Below are 10,937 nucleotides of genomic sequence, written 5' to 3' on the forward strand. Positions count from 1 at the left end.
TTGTATCAAAGTGTGGTCGTCTTGGGTCAAAACCTGTTCCCCTTTGTCCCATGTCGTGCTATCTTTCAGGATGGGAACTTCCCGTGAAACTTTGAACTTTAGAGTTCTCTTAACAATTTGAGGAATAACGTCATCAAACTTGGATGACTCAATCCATATGGGATCTCCGCTCAAACAATATGTTCCCCTTGAAAGATTCACCTTCTTGGAACAATTATGAAAATGTACCTTGAATGTGTCCTTAGACATTATATTAAAAAAACAAACCTTTCCTTCAGCCACCGGAAGTATCGGTTTGGCTTCAGGGCGGATCTTTTGAATGGTAGCCTCGCATTCTGTGTTATTGAGCCAGCAGGCTTCTTCACTAAATTTGACTTGCCCCGGCAAACACAGGTACCTCTGTGAGAATTTCCCGTATGAGGGCAACTCTACTTGTTTCACCTCCCCGTCTAACACCAAAAAATGTTGACCTCTCAGGTCATGGTGTAAGACATGTGTTGAGGTGGGAACTAAGGAAGTGGCGGTGCCTAAAGAAGTGTTGCACCCTTTCCATTTGTTCACCCAAACATCTCGAAGCTTCCATGCAAAAGATCCTTCTCCAGAAAAATCGATATACCTCCCCTTGTCCAATCTCAGTTGTACAGGATCTTTTAGCATCTTCCTGACAAAATATGTCCACAACTGTCCTGATTGGACCTCTTCCCCCCTTATGTCCTGAGGCACAATATGTACCTGAGGTCAGGAAGACTGTACTCTCTGCAATCTTTCAATTAAGAGTACCTCTTCACTTACCCAACTAGCATGAGGATAAGTGGCTGCATATGGACTGTGTAATATTGTCCCCTGTTGTGACCCGTGTAGTGAGAATGGGGTTCCCCGTGTTGGCTTTCCCTCCCCCGGGATCGCTCTCCCCACCCTCTTTGTCACCTGGAAATGTGGCTGGATCTCGATTTTTACTTCTTGTTTCGAGAACCACAAACCCTCGGCTTTCCAGCCTTTACGTGTGTATAGTTGTTTCAGAGACACCCTCTGTTGGTAACCCCAGAGTGTGATGTTGTCCCCTGCGTCTCTCATGTAGGAGAATTGACGCCTCCTGCTCGTTCCTCTCCAATCTGGAACCATCTCACTCTGTATAACCAAGACAAGGTACCCCCGAATCACACACTCCACCTTTTGCATATACCCATTGTACTGCACTTTACCTTTTAACAAAACTTTTGATCGGTGCATCGATTCTGGGAGTGTGACATTCAAGAGCAGATTTACAATGCCATTAAATTCAAACTTCCAGCACCCCTGACCCTTCAGACCTTTCACCCACATTGTGCCATGAAATTTGTTTCCACCTGGCACAAGTGCTCTTTTCCTCCATCCCTGCTTGGTCTATCTGTGCCAATCAGAGGGAGGTGTGAAAGGATCAGTACCTTTGTCACCAAACATTAACATGCTTGGGCCTTGTGTTCTCATTAACCCCTTATTATACATGAGAATGTCCTCTCTTCGTTCTCCTAGGACGAAATGGCAACCTAGGATCACCATCAGCACGGTACTCTTCATTATAAAAGCACCTCCTTGGAAAAGAAAAACCTTAGCAATTTGCATTATGCTTTGCTCAGCAGTCAGTTTTTTTAGTCTCTCTCCAATCTCAGGAATCTCGTTTTTTTAGTCTCTTTTCAATCTCAGGAATCTCACTGTTCTCCAAACTCGGATTGGCATCTGGAACCTCTTGCTTATCTGACTGACATCTCCATCTTTGCTGCCAGCACTGCAGCTGCCTCGATTCCATATTGCCAAACTCCTGAAATACAAACAAATCAATTCTTATTAATGATTTGGGTTTCGCCCTGCGGCTTGTACTCTGTACACTTTAAATTGATCTATATATACCGTAATTGATCTCGTTGCTTTATGGTTCTCTTGAACTCTGTTTACTCTTTTTGGTAGATTGGAGTTAAACGTATCTCCCCTACCTCCGTACTCTCCTACGTACTTACCTGTTTAAAATATGCTCCCGCGGACTTCACCTTTGGAAGCTCTCACCTCATTGCAAGCTCTCACCACCACCCCCCCCCCCTTCCTTCTGTACATACGCGGCCGTCGCATGCACAGATTACGGATGCCACACACCTGTTGCTGCTTTGCAGGTGAGCCTGCAATGCTCTTGCTCATTTTTGCATTTACTTACCTAGAACTTCATTGCGATACCAGCTCTGCTAGAAGTTTTGTGTGTTGTACCCTCTGACCACTGTTTGCCGTGCTACTACCCCCAGACTCCAAAAAAATGGCTGCCTCCCTGTAGGAAAGAAGCACTTTGCACTTAAACTACACAGGGTGCAGGGCTAAGCATTCCAGCGTCAAATGCCTGTATGCAGATCCCTGAATGCCCACTTGGTAGGTAGTCATATGGCAAACACTGTACTGATACACTGTCACTCCGTAACTGTCAATTCTTTCATCTTTATAATTGCCCCATGAACTGCTGTCAGTTCTTGTTCTTTGTGCTACACTTGGTAGGAGCTGGAAAAAACGTATTTGACCAATCAGTGGACGAGAAAAACGCACAAACAGTCCCAGCCCAGCATTGACCTCTTAGTCACGCTCTGGCCCTGTAGACGACAAAAAACGTTACCGCTCTGCAGCCGCGGCGACGCATACCTGGATTGGTCAACTCCCTTTTTTTCCAACTCCGGCACCCCCTGATGCACTGTCCCCCCCTTTTACTCTATTGGGAACTCATGCTGCACCACCCGTTAAGGTGCCTCACTTAAAGGAATAATCCCATAAGCAACCCACTGCAGATACTTTCCTGATCTGCGCTGCACTTGCAAATCACTCCCTGGGAAATATCTGACTTATACATGTCTCCATGCCCCTAGCTGGGAAACACTTCCTATCCGTGACCATGCTAGTCTCACAGCAACGGCCTGGTGCACGTATTCTGGCATTCCTTTCCCTGGACCAAGGCCCTGGGGAAATGCTCCGGGATGTGAGATACTCAGTAGAGTGTCTCATTATCTCTACCATCCCTTCCTCTCAGCTGCTCTGCTCGTGGCCATGAGCACAGCCTGTCATGACATGGATCCCCCAGCCCCTCCTTCCCCCCCCCCCCCCCCTGCCATGACGTGTGGGGGCCATGACTCGTGGGGGGCGGCCAATGCCGCCATTTTGAGTCCTGGACTGCCAGCTAAGATGGCTGCTATGCAATCTCCCATAACAACCTCTTAATCCTATACACATTAGGAGGAAAACAAAATCAAACAGAACAAACATTTTATGCCTAGTTACATATAGCATAATTACACATTGCAGAAGATCAGCATTCCGCTACAAACACTCTTGGAAGCCTGCAAAAGCCTTAGAAAAACCCCGTCCCAGCTGTAATCCTAACTGCTTCAGACCTTAGTATCCCCAGTGACGTGCAAATTTCTCCACAGGACAGCCATCCGCTTATCTCAGACAAATGGACTACGAAAACAATCAACATAGGCCATGTTTACAAAATGCCACATTCCTGTATGTATGCAAAAGGCATCATTAAATATTAATCGAGTAGGTGTGTATTATGACACCACGAGGGGTCTAAACCAATAGTCGGGTCTGGGGGATGGCTAAGATGAGGTCACATTTAACTCTTTCCTAGTCGGTATTAAAGGGCCAGAGGGGCTGACGGAGCTCACTCTGATTCCTACTTTCCTGCTCTCTATATGCTGACTGGAACACCTAATTCTTTTCCTTTCTTTATGTAATCTGATATAATGTATGCTGTACATAGGTAGTCTAGAAGATGTAACGTAGGGTAGATATAAGGAGACCTGATTGCCCTCAGCAGGAAGGTAATCACGCCGCTGTAACGCAACATGGAACTTTGCTTGGCCAGGATATAATGAACTGTATTTGTATAGTTGTGTACTTAATAAACTCCATCAAACTTTGAAGAAGCCTGAGAAAGTCTATCTCCTGCTTGCTGTGATGAGTCGTGTTTGCAACTCTTGCTGATGAGTTGCTGGTGCCAGAGCAAAAGGTGATTTATAACAGTTTATAACAGTGGTGCCGAAACCCGGGATCGAACCAGGGACCTTTAATGATGCTGTTAGGCTTGGTGGTGTATTCTCCACAGTCAGCATGCAACGCATGAGCTGGCGTGGAGGAGGTACACACACTAGCACCAGGAAACAGGCTATCCCTAGTATAGTGGAGGGGAGGACTGACTGCAATAGGAGATTGTGGCGCACAGAGCCGGTGCAGATCTGACAGCCACAAACAATGCTTTCGTTATAACGTCTCAGCGCAAAGTAGCGCTGAGCGCACAAACCAGAACTGAGGAGATCAGGACAGGTAGACAGAATGAACGCTTGCTAGCTAGCGGCTACTTAGCGACAGCAAGCGTCCAAAACCAGACAGACTGGAATGAGGCAGCCAATGCGATGCAGCGATGGCGTGCCTCACAAAGACAGGACAGGACAGTCAGAAAATAGCAGGATTAAGATAGATGAACGTAACACAGATAAATATACAATAAGTATGTTTTCCTAGCGTATTACAATTACAGCTATCAATGAAACTATTTGTAACTTCTGACTAACATATGTATATATCGGCAATGAACCGATATATGACATAAGCAGGAACGCTGACTAGGACTGGAGTAATACAGGGGACAGGACTCAGAAGGATTCGCTATCTCTTCGCAGAGATGAACGCAATCCACAAACAGTAACAGAACAGGATTCAGAAGGATTCGTTATCTCTTCGCAGAGATGAACGCAATCCACAAACAGTAACAGAACAGGATTCAGAAGGATTCGTTATCTCTTCGCAGAGATGAACGCAATCCACAAACAGAACCAGGAGCAGGGTAACTACCTCAGCACGGGTGGTCACGGTACGCGCAACCTACCAAAACGTGCTGGAAAGCTGACTAACTGCACACAGGATATAAACAGTTCGTGTACGTATACATCAGCGACACTGATGTATTAACGTAACACAAATACAAGGAAAATAATAAACGTGCTGGTATGCATATATATTGGCAATGAACCAATATATGATGCAAAGACCAGCAAAGTATCTTTATAACAAGAAACACGATCGGGGGCTAAAGCGACAGCAAGACAGGCTTAAGCTGAAGCTATGAAAACCCAAGGAAACCCTGCAGGAAGCAGATCTTTATACTGAGGTCATCCAATGGGAGCAGACATGCAGATTCCCACACAGGTGAATGATAATCAGTCACAAGCTGACAGCAGGGAAAGACAGACAAAGCTATGCAACTTGCATGGAAATAGATCAGAACTGCCTGAGCTGCAGCACTACTACTTCCAGTAATAGCTGCTGCAGCAGCGATCATTACAGTACCCCCGCCTTTAAAAGCGGATTCCAGACGCTTTTCAAAACTGAAATTCCCAACAAAACAGTCTGACTGATAATTCATGATGACCGGGACAGCCCGGCAAGACCGAATTCCAGAATCAGTCCCCACAAGACTGGACCCATCAGAACCAGAACCTACAGAACCATGCCCATCAGTACTACAAGCCCCAGTGTGACACCCATCAGAACCATGATTTCCAGAAGAAAGCCCTCCGAAACTCCCTGAGCGATACCCACCGCCTTCCAGGAACCGTTCAGAAACGCCAAAGCCTTTGCAATGCCCACCGGTACTGTCTTTACCAACACAAAACCCACTGTTGAACCAGTCCAAGGCACCAGGACAAGTTTTCTCAGAGACCTCCCAGAACACCTTGAAGCTCCAAAGAGATCCCCATAGGTCAGAATGCCCCTTAGGCTCACATGGAGAACCATCAAGAACCCCTATGGAACCTAGGGCAATTCCCGAGTCAGGGCCACAAGGACAAACATCAATATCAGGGCTTTCAGGGACCAGAACCATCTCTGGGCATGCAGGCAGACTGGCAATATCAGAACGTGTTCCCACTAAGGAAGCATCAGAGCACGCTAACACCTTAGACACACTTGGGCATTCTGGCACACAAAGAACATCTGGGCACACCGGCACAAGAGAAACCTCTGGGCATGTCAAGGAACTGTGAGCCTCAGGGTCAGCCAAGACAGGACCAAAACCAGGACTGGCCAAAAAAAAATCATCATGACTAAACTTCGCAACTACTGGACTTTTACACGAGAATGCTGGATCAGACTTAGATGTCGCTGATTCCAGCAAAGTCAGTAACAAATCAGATTCAGGGACACTAACAAGACAGGACAAATCTTCTGATGTATGCACTGAACCAGACAGGGACTCCACAACTACCTCTGGACTGGACAGATACTCATTTAATACACTGGATTGGAGCTCATGAGGCGCTGCAGAACAAGTCAGTATTGCAGCAGCCCCCACTGGACTAGGCAAAACTGAGGAATTCCCTGGACAGGAAGGGAACTCTGGAACCTCTGCCACAGCGGCCAGAGAACCAGAATCTTTCAGGATACAGGGCTGGGTTTCAGGAACACTCATCAGACCGGACTGAAATTCTGAGATTTCTATTATTTTGACCAGAGAATCAGAATTATCCATGTTACAGGGCAAGACTTCTGAAACATTCAGAGGACAAGGCTGGAGTTCCTCGGCTGTTACAACACTGGAGAGGGACTCAACAACATTGGTTAAATCAGACTGTGTACAGGACAAGGTATCTGACACACTTGCTGACGAGGACAATATTTCAATGGCTTCTGCTTTGCTGGGCAGAAATTCATCAAGTTTTATTAGAGCAGACTGTAATTCCAAAACAGCTGCTAGACAAGTGAATATTACTGCAACACCAACTGAGGTAAGCAGTGCTTCAGCCTCCTCTGCTAGAGGGTTTAAAGTATCCAAAGTACTGGGTGAAGCATAAGACTCTGCGACCACAGCTTCACTGGACAGGATCACTGAACAGTCCATATTGCAGGGCAAAACCATGGAAGCACCTGCTGGACAGCATAATGATTCTGTGACCTGAGTTTCATTGGAGAGATCTACTGCACAATTCATGGTACAGGGCAAATTTATTGGAAAATTTTCTGAACAAGGTAATAATTCTGCGATTTCAGGTTCACATAGCAGATGCTCTGAGCTATTCACGAAACTAGAGCGAGGTGTAGAAACAGGAAGATCAAGACACAATGTTTGCGCATCTGAATCACCATTCATTTGTAAAATTGGAAAATTCAGATGCTGGGGTTCTGAGTTTACTAGACAGGATTGCTGGGACTCGGAAACTGATGTAGTGCATCTATTGGCATCTGCTGGATCAGACAGGAGTTGAACTTTATTAACACAGGTAATTTCTGCAGAAGTGTTTGCAGAGACAGGCAAGATTTTTCTGGTGTCTGTTTCACTAAACATAGAGTCATGAGTACTGGCTAGGCTGGACTCGGAAGTCAGCAGGACCTCTGGATTCTCTGCTGAGAGATTTGCGCAGGGCAAGGTTAAGAATGTATCAGTGGCTTCTGTTTTACTGGGAAGTAACACTGAGTTATCCATGGTACAGGGTGGAATTGCAGGAACTTCAATTTCACACAAAAAGAGCTCCGAATCACCTGCTGAATCAGCCAAAGGTGCTGAAGCAGGCGGGTCAGAACGCCAAATTTGCGAATTCGGAGTCACATAAAAATCATCCAAAATCAGTTCCCACACATCAATCAAGGGAGCCACACAGTCATACCTACACACACCAGCCTCTATTAGGTTATAGGCTGACTTAATGCATGCGTTCAATACCATTTCACTTTTTGCACTGTAAAATTGACAAAATGAACTTGAATCATTCTTCCATTCACAGACCAGGGCTTCCATCTCTCCCCTCTCGAATGGAGGATCCCATGCATACTTAACAGCGAAACATTTAGGCTGATCACAGTCTGCAGATATGATTGTGGCAGGCACATGTATAGGGTTAATTAGCAGGTGATTGGCAGATTCCTTATTCTTAAGAATCTCCAATACCTGTAGCAAGTGTTGAACTGTAGTGTATGCAAACTTCCCTTGGTTCACAAATAAGTTGATTTGTTCAATACTCTGTAATATCTCATCATAATCATACTCAGATAATTCTTTTAAACAAAAATCTTTATTTTCCCTAGCCAGGGAGGAAAGTTCATTAGTAGTTTCATAAGTCCATTTAACTCCCCTGAAAGACAATTGCATTTCATTATCTGTTAATGGCAGAATCTCATTATAGGTCTCAGTCGCTAAGGATAACGATTCTGCAGATTGGACACGTTTCTTAGAACGTTTGCGTTTTGCCTTTGACCTTGCGGTTTTTGGTGATTTATTCAAAGCTGCAGGAAAATTATCAGTAACACTTTCTGCTTGCTGCTCATTCTTGCAAGCAATTGAAGGAGCAGCTGATTGGCCTGCTGCCAGGAGTTCATTAAGAGGAAAAGGCAATGGATCTATGCGCAACCAGTTATGGATCACAAACGCTAGAAATTCCAGCGGTCTATCTTTCAAATCGGAATGATTGAGAACATCAAATGCCCACTGGAATAATTCCCCTTTAAACAAAATATAACTTAGTTGGAGTGCCCAGGTTGAAACAGGAGTCGCTTGGAGATCAGGATTGGTCAGGAACCTGGCACATTCAGAGAAAAACTCATTTTCTGTTTCAGAGCTAAGTTCTTCAAATTTCTTAAAGGAACAGGAACCATAATTAACAGTGTCATACTTTCTGGGAATCCCCCCCACAATGGGGATTGGTAATGAGGTTTTCATAATGTTAGGCTTGGTGGTGTATTCTCCACAGTCAGCATGCAACGCATGAGCTGGCGTGGAGGAGGTGCACACACTAGCACCAGGAAACAGGCTATCCCTAGTATAGTGGAGGGGAGGACTGACTGCAATAGGAGATTGTGGCGCACAGAGCCGGTGCAGATCTGACAGCCACAAACAATGCTTTCGTTATAACGTCTCAGCGCAAAGTAGCGCTGAGCGCACAAACCAGAACTGAGGAGATCAGGACAGGTAGACAGAATGAACGCTTGCTAGCTAGCGGCTACTTAGCGACAGCAAGCGTCCAAAACCAGACAGACTGGAATGAGGCAGCCAATGCGATGCGGCGATGGCGTGCCTAACAAAGACAGGACAGTCAGAAAATAGCAGGATTAAGATAGATGAACGTAACACAGATAAATATACAATAAGTATGTTTTCCTAGCGTATTACAATTACAGCTATCAATGAAACTATTTGTAACTTCTGACTAACATATGTATATATATCGGCAATGAACCGATATATGACATAAGCAGGAACGCTGACTAGGACTGGAGTAATACAGGGGACAGGACTCAGAAGGATTCGCTATCTCTTCGCAGAGATGAATGCAATCCACAAACGGTAACAGAACAGGATTCAGAAGGATTCGTTATCTCTTCGCAGAGATGAACGCAATCCACAAACAGTAACAGAACAGGATTCAGAAGGATTCGTTATCTCTTCGCAGAGATGAACGCAATCCACAAACAGTAACAGAACAGGATTCAGAAGGATTCGTTATCTCTTCGCAGAGATGAACGCAATCCACAAACAGAACCAGGAGCAGGGTAACTACCTCAGCACGGGTGGTCACGGTACGCGCAACCTACCAAAACGTGCTGGAAAGCTGACTAACTGCACACAGGATATAAACAGTTCGTGTACGTATACATCAGCGACACTGATGTATTAACGTAACACAAATACAAGGAAAATAATAAACGTGCTGGTATGCATATATATTGGCAATGAACCAATATATGATGCAAAGACCAGCAAAGTATCTTTATAACAAGAAACACGATCGGGGGCTAAAGCGACAGCAAGACAGGCTTAAGCTGAAGCTATGAAAACCCAAGGAAACCCTGCAGGAAGCAGATCTTTATACTGAGGTCATCCAATGGGAGCAGACATGCAGATTCCCACACAGGTGAATGATAATCAGTCACAAGCTGACAGCAGGGAAAGACAGACAAAGCTATGCAACTTGCATGGAAATAGATCAGAACTGCCTGAGCTGCAGCACTACTACTTCCAGTAATAGCTGCTGCAGCAGCGATCATTACAGATGCCTTTTGCTTACATACAGGAATGTGGTATTTTGTAAACATGGCCTATGTTGATTGTTCTCGTAGTCCATTTGTCTGGGGCAGGGTAGGCCTGTGGCCTTCCTTCAGGAACATGTTCTCAGTATTTGCTTGTTATTCATCTGTTTCAAGCAAACACTGAGATGCTTCTGCCTACATCACAAGAAACTCTATTTATTTTAAAGGTATACTCTGCGGACAAGCCTTTTACCTAAACTCAGTCCAAATAACTGAGGCCGCTTCACCGATCTAAGAGGTTGAAAGAGGCTTTTTTTCTGGGCATAGCGTGCTCTTTTTTTTTTTTTCCCCTCCATACCCCGGGAGTCCCGGACGCCTGCAGCTTTCTCCACTCTTCACATACACCTTCTCAGCGAGGTGCCCCCTCAACTCGTCTGCAGCTTTCTCCACTCTTCACATACACCTTCTCAGCGAGGTGCCCCCTCACCTCGTCATTCTTGACCGTGTTAAGTCACTTCATTGCACGATTCCTAGTGAGTGAATTTTCTTCTACCATACTTTTACAGCACCGCCCTTGCTGCTTTCATACAGTCACGGCATACGGCAGGGATGTGGCCGCGGACGTTTTTGAACTCCCCCCACACCACCACCACCCAAAACATGAGGCAACCGCAGATTCTCCTGTCCGGCTTGGAAATTTCAGCATCTGCCCTATAAGACACCACTCAGCATATAAGATGACTCCTGACTTTTGTGAAGATTTTCCTGGGTTAAAAAGTAGTGTTATATGCCAGAAAATACATACAGTATTTCAAGAGTGTGAATTCTACTTTGTATATATTGCTTTGCTTGTTTTCTGTACCAACATACCTGGGTTTTAACAGCACCCCTATTTATTATTTAGTGTTGCA

General features: G+C 45.3%; 1 protein-coding gene across 1 annotated transcript in view; it reads left to right on the forward strand.

Annotated features, from left to right (window-relative positions):
- Window positions 1-10,937, forward strand: part of ZNF335 (zinc finger protein 335) — a 157,822-nt gene that overhangs the window by 115,584 nt on the left and 31,301 nt on the right. The gene's annotated exons all lie outside the window — the stretch shown is intronic.

This window comes from Hyperolius riggenbachi, chromosome 12, assembly GCF_040937935.1.
Source record: "Hyperolius riggenbachi isolate aHypRig1 chromosome 12, aHypRig1.pri, whole genome shotgun sequence".
Classification (NCBI taxonomy): Eukaryota; Metazoa; Chordata; class Amphibia; order Anura; family Hyperoliidae; genus Hyperolius; species Hyperolius riggenbachi.